Source organism: Dermacentor variabilis, chromosome 1 (assembly GCF_050947875.1).
Source record: "Dermacentor variabilis isolate Ectoservices chromosome 1, ASM5094787v1, whole genome shotgun sequence".
Classification (NCBI taxonomy): domain Eukaryota; kingdom Metazoa; phylum Arthropoda; class Arachnida; order Ixodida; family Ixodidae; genus Dermacentor; species Dermacentor variabilis.
In genome coordinates this window covers 124591366-124604098 of record NC_134568.1, presented here as the reverse complement: position 1 = coordinate 124604098, position 12733 = coordinate 124591366, and the positions used below count along the sequence as shown (strand labels likewise).

Sequence of the window (12733 nt, the reverse complement as noted above, 5' to 3'; positions counted from 1 at the left end):
GGCGATATCGCGAGGGCGTTCACCTTGCTGCGGGCGCGGAGCGTTCACGGCGAAACCTCGCAGTCCCATCTCCCGGTATGGACATCGTCGGTAGACGTGACCCGCTTCTCCGCAGTGGTAGCAGAGCGGGCGGTGGTCAGGAGCGCGCCAAATGTCCGTCTTCCTCGCGTAGGTGCGCTGGACGACGGGTGGTCGTGCTGGCTGCGGCGGCGGCGGACGACGGAACTGCGGCGTGACAGGGCCCTGGCGCGGTCGAGGAGGGGGACCTTGACGGCGCGCGACGGCGGCGTAGGTCATCGCTTGCGGCTCAAGCTGCGGCGATTCAGGGGCTACTCCAAGCTGTTGTTGGAGCTCCTCACGCACGGCGTCGGCAATCGAAGCCACTTGAGGCTGTGATGATGGGAACAGCTTTTGTAGCTCCTCCCGCACGACAGCTCGGATAGTCTCGCGTAGGTCGTCGGTGGCCAGTGATTGAACCCCGGCGTAGTTTGTATAGTTCGTGCGGCGATCGAATTGCCGGTTCCGGATCTCGAGTGTCTTCTCAATGTTCGTCGCCTCACGAAGAAACTCTTCGACAGTCTTCGGTGGGCTTCTTACCATCCCGGCGAAAAGTTCCTCCTTTACACCACGCATCAGTAAGCGGACTTTCTTCTCCTCGGCCATATCCGGGTCGGCGTGGCGGAACAAACGGCTCATTTCTTCCGTAAAGATGGCGACGTTCTCGTTTGGCAGCTGCACTCGGGCGTCCAGCATAGCTTCAGCCCTTTCCTTGCGCACGACGCTTGTAAAGGTGCGTAGGAAGCCGGTACGGAACAGGTCCCACGTTGTCAAGGTCGATTCCCTGTTCTCAAACCAAGTTCTGGCGGTGCATTCTAAGGCGAAGTAGACATGCCGCAGCTTCTCGTCGGAGTCCCAGTTGTTGAATGTTGCGATTCGTTCGTAGGTCTCCAGCCATGATTCCGGGTCTTCAGTCGCTGCTCCATGGAAGGTTGGTGGGTCCCGAGGTTGTTGTAGGATAACGGGGGACGCTGGGGCAGCCATTGGGGTTGTCTTGAACACGATCTTCTTTGTCGTCTCAGGTAGAAGTCCGTGCTCTGGGCGCAGTCCTTGCAGTCTGCGGCTAGCACGCTGGTCTTGGGCGATGTTGGTTCTGTCCTCGGGCTTCGGGCTTGGATCGCGGCTTTGCAGGGGCGTTCGGTACATGAACGCACAAGCACCTCCACCAGATGTCACGTGGTGGTGACGTTAAGAACACAGTAGCAATACTGTGAAAGGCAAAACTAGATTTTATTGGGCGAACCTGTGCCCACAAAACAGGCTACACTTATAGCACAACGAAAGCGGCGAACAGAGTCGGCGATCGTCGGAAATCTGATCAGCGGGTCAAGCGCGTCGGCTTTTATAGAGCAGTCGTCGAATGTTCCAGACTAATCGTTCGGACCCGCGTGCTTTCCACAAAGTTCTACACCATTCGCGTTACGCGATGAAATCAAATAACACAAGGTTCGGCGACAACAGACAGCCGGGTAGAAGCATCGATAACTTTCCAGAAACGTCGGATACATGCAGGCGCGTCCCTCGCTGTGCGATTACAGTTGTTAAACGGCGAAACGTGGTCGCCCGATAAAGATAGGTACACGTGTCAGTATAGTTTGCAAAACGAAAAACCAACATGGCTCAGTGTGATGACTGAGCTTGTGAACTTCAAGCGTTTTTAGCCGCCGTGTCAGCTACCCAATGGCAGATACTTTTATCGTGGCAGTTATGTATTGTTAAAATGTCTCGCTTTGTACGTTGCCAAGGCGGTAATAAGGAAAAAGGCTAGTTGGTCTAGGGGTACGATTCTCTCTTAGGATGCGAGAGGTCCCGGCTTAAAATCCCAGATGAGCGCACTGATGCCTTTTTTATGTTCCTTTTCACAATGCGCCGTCATGTGGTCGAATATTATTAAAAAAGGCTAATTATTAACATTTGTCTTTACTGTTTTGCTTCCTTTCGCTTTTAGTCCAGACTTGATCAAAGGCGCTCATGGTTAATTGTTGCAGGCGGCCAAGATATATTACTAAGGTGAAAACATGCAATTGAAATTGTATTCAGCTCTACATTCCACTTCCAGCCACTGTAGTGCATCGTCATGTAGTGTTGAGCTTCCTTGGAGCGGCGAATGCGTCCCAGAAGGGCTGCACTAACAGGACAGGTGCACAAGGTGCACTATGACATTATTTTGCCACATATATCAGGCTGGTATGTTTTAAGTAATGCTTTCCTCAACGGCAGCGTGAAATCCCGGCATTTTCGAGCGTATGACTTCCGAGACACTTTGGATCGTCTGGAACTGCTCCCTGAGGTGTGGTTACTTTGGGGACGTTTCAGATGAACCACGTGTTGGCGGTAACCTTCAAGAGTGCGGAAGGAATGAAAAAGTCGCTCGCAGTCACTAACGTGGCTGTCAAGAGTCACCGATGCCTCGTGATAGATGCGAGCGCCCATACTGTCCGGCTATGTTTCTATTGGCTGCTTTACTACAAAAATGATGAAGACGTGTGCGCTGCTCTTGCACCGTATGAGAAGGCGACGGATACTTGCAGAGAGCAATGGCGTCTGCTAGGACTCGGCGATAGGGGCTCCTCGACACGGACGATTAGTTTGCAGCTGAAGGCTGGCGTGACTTTGGACGACCTGCCATACCAGCTACAAGTGTCTGGTATTACGGCCCTTGTGGTGGTACCGGGAGGACCGTAGCTTTGCCTGCGGTGTCAGCGAAAAGGGCACATTGGCCGAAAGTGCCGCGTTCCACGGTGTAAGCATTGTCGGCGGTTTGGACATGATGACAGTCAGTGCGCTAAAACTTACTCAAGCGTAGCAAGCCAAAGAAGCCGCGACGGCCCCGCAGAGCACATCATGGGCCAGGTGGACGCAGCAGAGGCTGAGGCAGTCAAGGACAGCGAACCTACGTGGACAGCTGTTGAAACTTCCGAGAGAAGAAATGTGAAAAGTGTTGAAAGTGTTGACCGCTACGCCAACGTTCGCTGTCAAAGACGTGTCTGATATCAGTCCGGCCACGCCGAGTAAGGACCACCAAAATCTGGACGTCCCGAGTAGCTCGTCTGCGAAGCGGCCCATGCGCAAGTTTTCGAAGGCGACGAAGGTGGCAGCGAGAAGGTTACCGGAGCCCCCCAAAAATGAAACACCATACCGCCGTCCTTCTTTCAAGCCAAAGCCTAACGTTCCGCCGGATCTCAACCCGACGGTACCGAAGGCGCCTGCACAATAACGAGGTCGTTGCTCTGCTATGCCTTTACTTCGAGGTGAGGGACGGGCTCCAGAGTACGTTTGGATAGTTCGACCGCTTTTGCCCAGGAAAGGAATTTTGCGCGTTATGCGAAACGGCAAAATGTAGGGGTTTTATTGACCTATTAGACCGGTTTTTTTTTCAAGAAAAAGAAATGCCTTCAGAATCTCACATAACGCTACGCATTGGTGCGCTTTATGTCCGAGGCCTCAGCGCCAAAAGGTTGCAGTGCCAGATCAGCCGGGTAGTTCAAGAAAATGATTTGGACATGGTCGCTCTACAGGAATCAAAAATTGAAAGTGGAGAACGGATAGACCGAATGGTTGAACCATTTAGAGCGCGGTACAGTGCGTGCATTTCCCATGCTGTCGGCAATTCCAGCGGCTGCATTTTGTTTTTGCCGAAATCTTTAGAAATTATTGTGCACTCTGGATGAGTCGGTGGTGAAGCTCAAATTGGTGGTGAGTGTGAATTAAGATGTTGGTGCAGTGCTTTGCAGTGGAAAGCAGACTGTGTTTACCCATTTCCAGCGGGGCAGTCACGCGAGATGAGATCGAGCATATGTATCAGCGAGGCTGGTTACTTTGTGCACAAGCTATGACGTGAGGTGCGTATTACTCAGCGACCATAGTCTATAGTCGGGTAAAACTTTAGAGAAAAGGGGAGGCCCCGCCCAGACGACCCAATAGCGATAGCCGATTGCCTCCGCGGCTAAAATAGTCCCGCTCAAGAAACCGCGCTGCTAAAACGCGTAATTCTCTGTATAAATAAAGACTTTTGAATTTGATGACTGGTTTGGTAGAGCCCTCGTGATTGTAATGCTACAGCACATGCCGGATCGCGAGAAAAAAATAACCCCGTGTCTTCTACAACGCTGCGTGTGCTCTGCTTCTTAGCTTGGTTGCAAGGGACATAAGTAGAAAGAGCAGCTCTGCGTGGCTTTAGCGCTGGTTCGCATGTACATGGCGCATTTACTGCTCGTTTTCCGAGCTTAAAAGGAATCAATTGCTATTTAAGAAGTAATTTAAAAACAGTGCATTTATGGAAACCATCACAAACCTGGGGCAAGAATGCGATCGAGGAGGGAAAGATATAGAAAGGATTGATTCATCGTTTTCAATAAATACTCTAGGTTTTAAATAGCATACGATTTATCTTCTTGGTTTTGTGTTTCCACAATATTAATTTCATGAATGTGATAGTTCTTTCTTTCATTCCTTTTAACGTTTTTTTTTTGCAAGCCTGCAGTGCCGCCAGTTCACGTAGCGTAGCGTCAGCGATGCTCGCTGCAATCTTTCGTCACGAATCACGGCTCAGGTTAAACGCACGCGGCACAAATGGTGCATCGTAACGTCGCAATTATATTTCCGGCATGTCCACCGCAAACAGTTTGGATATTCACTCTGACCAGGGGCAGACGCGCACGACTGACGCGACTCGGCCCAGTTCGAAGCGCGGGCGGCCATCTTCTCTATCGGCGGGGTCTGCAGTCGTCCGGCTCGTGACGTCAGTCTAGAATGCGCGCCCATTGGTGGAGGCTCGTGTGCATCCGCCTTCAAGGAGTAAACGCCCCTTTTTCTAATTAATTAATATTTGGGGTTTTACGTGCCAAAACCACTTTCTGATTATGAGGCACGCCGTAGTGGAGGACTCCGGAAATTTTGACCACCTGGGGTTCTTTAACGTGCACCTAAATCTAAGCACACGGGTGTTTTCGCATTTCGCCCCCATCGAAATGCGGCCGCCGTGGCCGGGATTCGATCCCGCGACCTCGTGCTCAGCAGCCCAACACCATAGCCACTGAGCAACCACGGCGGGTACCACTTCTTTTTTTTTTTAAAGTTGTACCCGACTACAGTTATGTTCTCGCTCGACAAAAGAAAACCGACGTTTTAACTGGGACTTGCGGAAATTCAACGTCAAGCGTCTGGACGACGCAACCTTTCTCGTGTTTGTAAAACAATGTATACGAGAGATGCTTGCTTGCTAATCCGGAGGGTTTATAGCGATGTTGGAAGAGTTTAAACAGGAATTTAAAATAAGAGACATTGCGAGGCCCTCTATATTATGCTACGATGAAAAATTAAAAGAAAAAAACGATTTGCGAAGTAAGTTTAACATATTGTTGTCGATAGAATGTTCACAGCCAGGAGAGTTGTCAACAGAGATAGAGAACGTAAAAAAAAAATGAGCGTGAAATCATTAATGACAAGAGATATAGGAGGGATACGTGCGCGTGCGGATCATTTGTGGCTGGGCGAAACACCCACAAGGCCCACTGTCCAGTAACATTGTAGGACTAACGGAAACATGGTTAACTACTACAATACTTCATTGCGAAATCCTTCCTGATCTACCATAGTCTGACATTTATCGCAAAGACAGGTGAGATGGAACCTGTGGTGGCGCTGTGGCTATTGCTACGCATCGCCAACTTAAGTGCTCTTTTGTAAATGTAAGAACACCTCTAGAAATGATTTGGAATGATTACGTACGTCAGTGGTCGTAGCGATCACACCATCATCCATGCCACGTTTCCTTGGAATATACTCAAAAGTAAAATATCAAAGAAAGTACTAACACTATATGATAAAGCCGATTATTCAAGTATTAATCGTGAACCTTCTGTCTTTCATGGGGAACTTGCCCTTACGTATCATCAGTAGTCGACCGAGAGTAACTGGGCACTTTGCAAAACAGAAATGCTGCGTTTAATAAGTCTCTACAATCCGACTATCATGATAAATGAAAGCGTGCGTTCCCCCTTGTACAATACTAATTTAAGGCGCTTAAACAATAAGAAAAAAACGAGTATTTTGCGTAGCCAAATGTTCAGGTTCTCCTTCTGCCTGAGAAAAATATAACGAAGGCACAAAAGAATATAATTAATTAAAAACATAAACAAAATGTAATTTATTTTCTACTACCGTCCCAAAGATGTTGCAAGGTAAATGTACCTGGTAGCGAAGCTCCCATAGGAGCCCATACGTTCAAAACATGGCGGTCCATCAGCGGTTCATGGGGCTTAGCGCCATCTGTATGTGGTGGGAACACTTCCGGCGGAAGAAAAATTGGTGTGACGACTTGTCCGTTAAAAGCAGAAGTGACGTCATTTTGTTTTCGAAGGCGCGAAATTTCTTTTGTTGGCCTGCTTTTGGAGCTATATATTCAAATGCCCCGCCATTCGACTTGATGGGCGTTTCGAGCTTTCAGCGCGGAAAGCGATGCAGGAAAAGCCAGCCGTACGGTTGCCGAAATCGCACCCCTGCACAGAACATACTTTCTTCGGAGGCCGACAAAAGCTTTAGGTGTAGAGTGCTGATCCTATCGTCGGACGCCAAGCTCGTGGGCCGGCGCTGTCGTACGAGAACAACTACACAATTATCGGGCGGTCGTAACTCACTACTTTTGACTGAACAGATTAAGAAGCGATGAAGCTACCCGCGTCACCAAATTCAGACAAACATAGACAAGCAAGAAAGCACAAACTGCGAGGGGGGCGTATTTCAACCGGCGAACTTTACGAGTGCGCCTTTCTGCGCATTTCAAGACGTGCATTGCATTGCGAGTGATAGTGGCGTCAATCAACGCCCCCTGTAACGATGGGCCCCGAAAATAAATGCATTTATTAATAATATTAAAATTGAATAAAATTGTATTTTGTTAACTCGTCAAGAATATATAAAATTGACCAGGAATTTTATTTTTGTTGAATGAATCTAACTGTGTCTCGCTTGAATTAAAAAAAAAACGCTTTTTTCTTTCCCAATGTTTGTTCCCTCCAAACATAGTCGCGCTTCAATCGCTGCTCCCATAACCCCCCTTGCTGATGTCGGTGACAATCTGTACTGAACCGCTTTTCTCCCGAAGCTTCGCGACCTATTTGGATCGACCTTGGATGTTGCACGCTAACCCGCGGAGTTTTTGGAAAACGATCAAACCTGAAAATATTGGCTCTCTTTCTCTATGTGATAATTCTGGCTCTCCCATTTCTGACTCAAATGTTCTTGATGCCTCTAACGTTGCATTTTGTTCAATGTTTACAAAATAACCTGCCAATGAACTTCCAGGTTTACCATTTTTCGATTTTCCACCAATGGAAGGTATTAATTTTAGGCCAGAAAGCATCGTTAATGTCATAGATTGCCTGAAGTGCCCATCATCCTATGGGATCGACGCTATTAATGCCAAAGTGTTAAACAATACGAAGTATGTCCGTAGTTCGATCCTCTGTATCATTTTTCAGCAATCACTTGACAGAGTCACTGTTCCGATAGATTCGAAAATAGGGAAGGTCATTATAGCCCTCAAGAAAGGTGATCGGTCTTCCCCAGGTAACTACTGTCCCATTTCACTCACTAGCGTATGCTCCAAAATCATGGAACAGGTCATATACTCTCATGTTGCTAACTTCCTAACTTCAGTGAAGTTCTTTCACCCTAATCAATATGGCTTCAGGAAAGATCACTCATACGAAACGCAGTTAGCTTTATTTGTTCATGATATTCATTAAACTTCGACTGTAACATTCCAACTGACGCCCTGTTTTTAGATTTCGAAAAGGCTTTCGGTAAGGTTCCACATTCTCGTCTTTTGCTAAGATTATCACGTCTAAACATCCACCCACTTTTTCTTAACTAGATCCAGTGTTTTTTAACTAACCGAAAACAGTTTGTATATGCTAACAACTTTACATGTTTCGTTTCCTCTGTTCTGTCTGGTGTACCTCAGGGCACTGTTCTTGGGCCACTCCTATTTTTATTCTACAATAATGACCTGCCATTCACTGCAACCTCTGTAACACGTCTTTTCGCTGATGATTGTGTCCTATACCACCCTATCAATAACGTCGCTGACGTCTCTTCCCTTCCGGAGGATCTCTTTCATGTTCAAGACTTGTGTGCTATATGGCTCATGTCCCTGAACATTAGTAAGACTGTACACATTTCACTCCATCGTCGGCATCCCGCCAGCCTACAAGATTAACAACTGTACTATATCTACCACCGACTCCTTCAAGTACTTAGGAATTCACCTCTCCAAGAATTTCTTGGACAAATCACGTAAGCCACATACTTAATTCAGCTAACAAAATTCTTGGTTATCTTCGCCGTAATCTCTTCATGGCACACAACCACCCGTGAAATCAGTTGCCTATAAAAAGCTCGTGTGACAAAAACATGAATATGCATGTGCTATCTTTGACCCTTACCAAACTAATCTCACTAAAGCCCTTGAATCTGTTCAGAACGGTGCTTATAAATGTGTTCTTTCAGATTACTCATATCACACTAGCGTTTCATTAATAAAATCTAAACTAGACCTACCGCCTCTTGCCTCTCGTCGTCGCATCTCTCGCCTATGCCTCTATCACAGGTTTTTTCATTCCATACCTCCTGACAGCCAGTTGGTTCAGCTGGCTCATCGTGTTCGTCGAACAGGCCATCCGAACTCGGTAATCCCACCACAAGCCCGCACGGCTACGTTCCTGCAGTCATTCTTCGTCCGAACTGCCCGAGACTGGAATGGCCTTCCCAGACGAACTGCACTCAGACGCGATACAGCGCGCTTTAGATCTGTCATCGACTGTTCCGACTCATACTTCTAATTTCATCATCATCATTTCCGCCTTTTACGTTCCCACTCCTCATGTAATGTCCTATTGGGATCCTTGAGGTATCAATCAATAAATAAAATGAATAAAAAGGCCGGCATTCAGCTGAATGAAAAGATACGCATCACAAAATGAAATAAAAGAAATCGAATATGGCAACGTGCGTAGTAGCGATAGTGGTAAAATACAGCGTGCCTTCGCCGAACACTACCGAGAGTTGTTAAGCGGCAAAGGACCAGTGTAAGCTGGCTTTGATAGGAAATACTTGCCTTTAATGCCGAGACTAGATAATGACGTAAAGACAGGCCTCGAGGAACCGATTACGTTGAGCGACATCGAAACTACACTTGATGAACTAGAACCAGGAAAGGCGTGCGGACCCGATGGCCTAGGCACGGCTTTCTATAAAGCATTTAAGCATGAACTAGCAGCAATCTTACACCGCGTTCTAGTAAAAGTAAAATACATGCCCCCTTCTTTCCAAAAGAAAACCATGCCGTGCTGATTCCGAAAAGCGATGACCCTGTAAAGCTGCTCTTAGTAAGGTCGTATCGCCCCATATGTTTGTTTAATGCAGATTATAAGATATTCATGAAGGTTTTAGCAAGAAGGTTAGTCAGTGATGACATCAATAGTAGGCCCACACCAAAGTAGTGGCATAGGAGGCGGGCGGACACTTAATAACATACATGTAGCAAGGAGTATTCTTGAGTGCTGCCATGCTTGGGAGGGCAGAGTTGCTATGATGCAACTAGACTTAGAGAAGGCATTCGACCATCTTGTGCACAGTGTGCTTTTTTCTATTCTAGAGCACGTGAAGGTTGGAAACATTACATCAGAATGATTAAAACTGTCTTACGAAGGGTGTAGCACGAACCTAATAGCACATAAACAACTCTCTGGCAACATTGATATATGTAGAAGCATAAAAGAAGGATGCCGGGCTTCGAGGTTTCTCTTCCAAATTTACTTGTAGAAGCATAAAAGACGGATGCCCGGTTTCGAGGTTTCTCTTCCAAATTTACTTGATTTTTTGCTTTTTTGCTTAAAAGTTATAAAGAGTTTGAAAATACGGGGTCGCCGTTTAATGGCGAGTGAAGTCAAAATTCTCTCGTATGCAGATGATGTCGCCGTCTTTTGTGGGAATAAAGAAAGTGTTCGCGAAACTGTTAAACAAGGTAGAACGTATTACAAAGAGCCTGGAAGCTTTCTTAACTGGGAAAAGTGTGCTGAATTTTGGCACGGCAGCTGGGATGAGAAGCGCAACGTTCTTGAAAACTTACAGTGGACAGTGTCGCCTGAAAAATATCTAGGAGCCCCACTAAACTGGCATGATGAGCCTTCAGAATATTGAAAAGAAGAGGTTAGAATGCGCCATAAAACTACCAAATGGGGCAGAAAAATTTGTCCGTATTTACCAGGTCAACGATTTGCAATACGTTCCTTGTTGGGCGAATTTGGTATGTGATGCAGGTCGCTATGTCACAAGCTAGTGCCCAGAAATTTCATAGAATTCTTGCAACATTTGTATGAAATTCAACATGGGAGCGCACGAGTCGTCTAAACTTGTTTCATTCCCAGAAAAGAGGAGGGCTTGGCTTAACTCGTGTTTTTCCGAGGCTGATTGTCTCACGGTCCATTTTCTTGCGAGACTAGCATGACCCCTTTTAGAGTTTAGTGCTTCAAGTCAGACTGCCGAATGCTCTCCCTGAGTTTATTGTGTCATTGTCTGGCCTTGTAGGAAGCGATCTGTTCGGGTATTTACGCGAAGTCGTAGGCGCTTTCAAAATTATTAAAGTTCGTGTCTCGTTTGATTATCTCATCATAATATCAAAGAAACGATTGTATAAAGATCGTGATGTCATACTTCCAATACTATTATATCGAGACATGCTTTCTGATGGCCCGGTTAAGGACGTCTTAAAAAAAGTAAAAAGAATGCCAGTTCGATCGTCTGTGAAAACTTTCGTTTTTCATCTTCACAGTGGTACGCTCGCAGTCAAACCTGGGCTGCAGGAGAAGATCTTATTTGTTTCCTGGTCAGTTGACTGTATTTTATGCCGCAAGCAAGAAGCAGTAACACATACATTCCTGGACTGTTTAGATTCGATATTTCGTTAGGACGTTCTCCAGAGAACGCTGAAAAAGGATTTGCCCCTCACACCGTAGAGAATTTATTTTCTTGCGGTAACCAATGGCGGGCGTGTGCCCTACGACATGTTCATGGTATTAAGCCTGCGTAGTATTTGGAAAAGAAGAATGGCTGTCAGGCGTGTAGAGCTTATCGTAAAATCGGTAAGAGAAAACTTCATTGCTAGCATTGCCTATATCCGAGATATGTACCAATTCCAAGATGAATAGCCAACGTGGTATCCTGTACTTAATGACCTAGTGTCATTCAAGTGTTTTTAGTTGTGGCACGTCAACAAGCTACTGTTTGGCGCTTTTCGCATTTTTTTGTTGGTTCCACTGTTGTACTTTGTAATCATGGAAATGAAGCGAAAGGTGTGTTCGGATGGTTGGTCTTGCGGTATGATTCAGGCTTAGAGTGCCGAAGGTACCGGGTTCGAATCCCGGACGAGCTATCTCATCATTTTTTATGTTCTTTTCACAGTCCGCCCGAATGTGATCGAATATTATTAAACAAAGACCAATTATTCACATTTCGCCTTGCTGTTGCGCTTCACTTCGCTTTTAGTCCAGACATGATTAAAGAGGCTCGGTTCATTTTTGCAGGCAGCCAAGACGTTACTAAGGGGAAAACATTCAACTGAGATTAAGTATGATCGGCTCGTTGGTCTATATACCTGTCATCACCCTTATTCCCTCAACAAGCAACATAAACCGCCATCGAGCTTGTGACATGGCTTCTTATACGTCTCACTAAAAGACATGTTTGTTGCCGCAATTGAACACTCACAAAGGAAGACACATAAAGACAACACGGGTGGCACTTCCAACTGATTTATTTTGGGCTGTGACCCAAGAATATATATATATATATATATATATATATATATATATATATATATATATATATATATTCACGCATGTGCTGGCTGTTCACGGATCTACGTAACCCAGCGGTTAAACAATCTAGTTTCCGATCTATAGAGCACGATAGATGTATCACTTGTGCAATTTGTACCTTTCTTTTTTCATATAGTAGGCTTCCATCTGCTCACGTGCTGTTTGAAATCTACTTCTACTAATCTACTTATGTGTCTTCCTTTTGTGAGTGTTCAATTGCAGCAAAAAACATGCCTTTTAGCAAGCACCAACTAGGCCAACAAGCAGCTCTGTTGAACGTCTCACGCTGTGCAACCGCCTGAATTTAGATTTGCGTTTCGGCATAGCTTGTTAACGATGAATGCAGTGCATAAAGATTAAAATTGCATGACACAAAACTTGTGACCTTTGTGGTAGATAAACATAAATATTCTATGAGATTAAACTGGACGACCAACCCTTTACAAAGGTAGGTTCTGGGTGCTTGGCCTCGTAACCCAGGTAGCCATGCGTGCTCTCTTCATTTTTCTAAAACCAATGGGCTTGAAAAGTCGCTTGCGCTTACTACGGTACGAGTGAACTATCTCTTTCCTTCTCCTTTCTTCTTTTAATACCCCGTCTCCTCTCCCCCGTGCAGGACACAAAACGGACGTCCATCTGGTTAACCTCCCTCCCTTTCCTTCTTTCTCTATTTCTCTCGTTCTCTAATCATTTTTCTCCTTTCTTCTTTTAATTCCCCGTCTCCTCTCCCCCGTGCAGGACACCAAACGGACGTCCATCTGGTTAACCTCCCTCCCTTTCCTTCTTTCTCCATTTCT

The 12733-nt window shown here is 46.0% G+C and overlaps 1 long non-coding RNA gene across 1 annotated transcript in view; it reads left to right on the top strand.

Moving 5' to 3' along the window:
* Positions 1-12733, top strand: part of LOC142571958 (uncharacterized) — a 126501-nt gene that overhangs the window by 33387 nt on the left and 80381 nt on the right. The window lies entirely within an intron of this gene.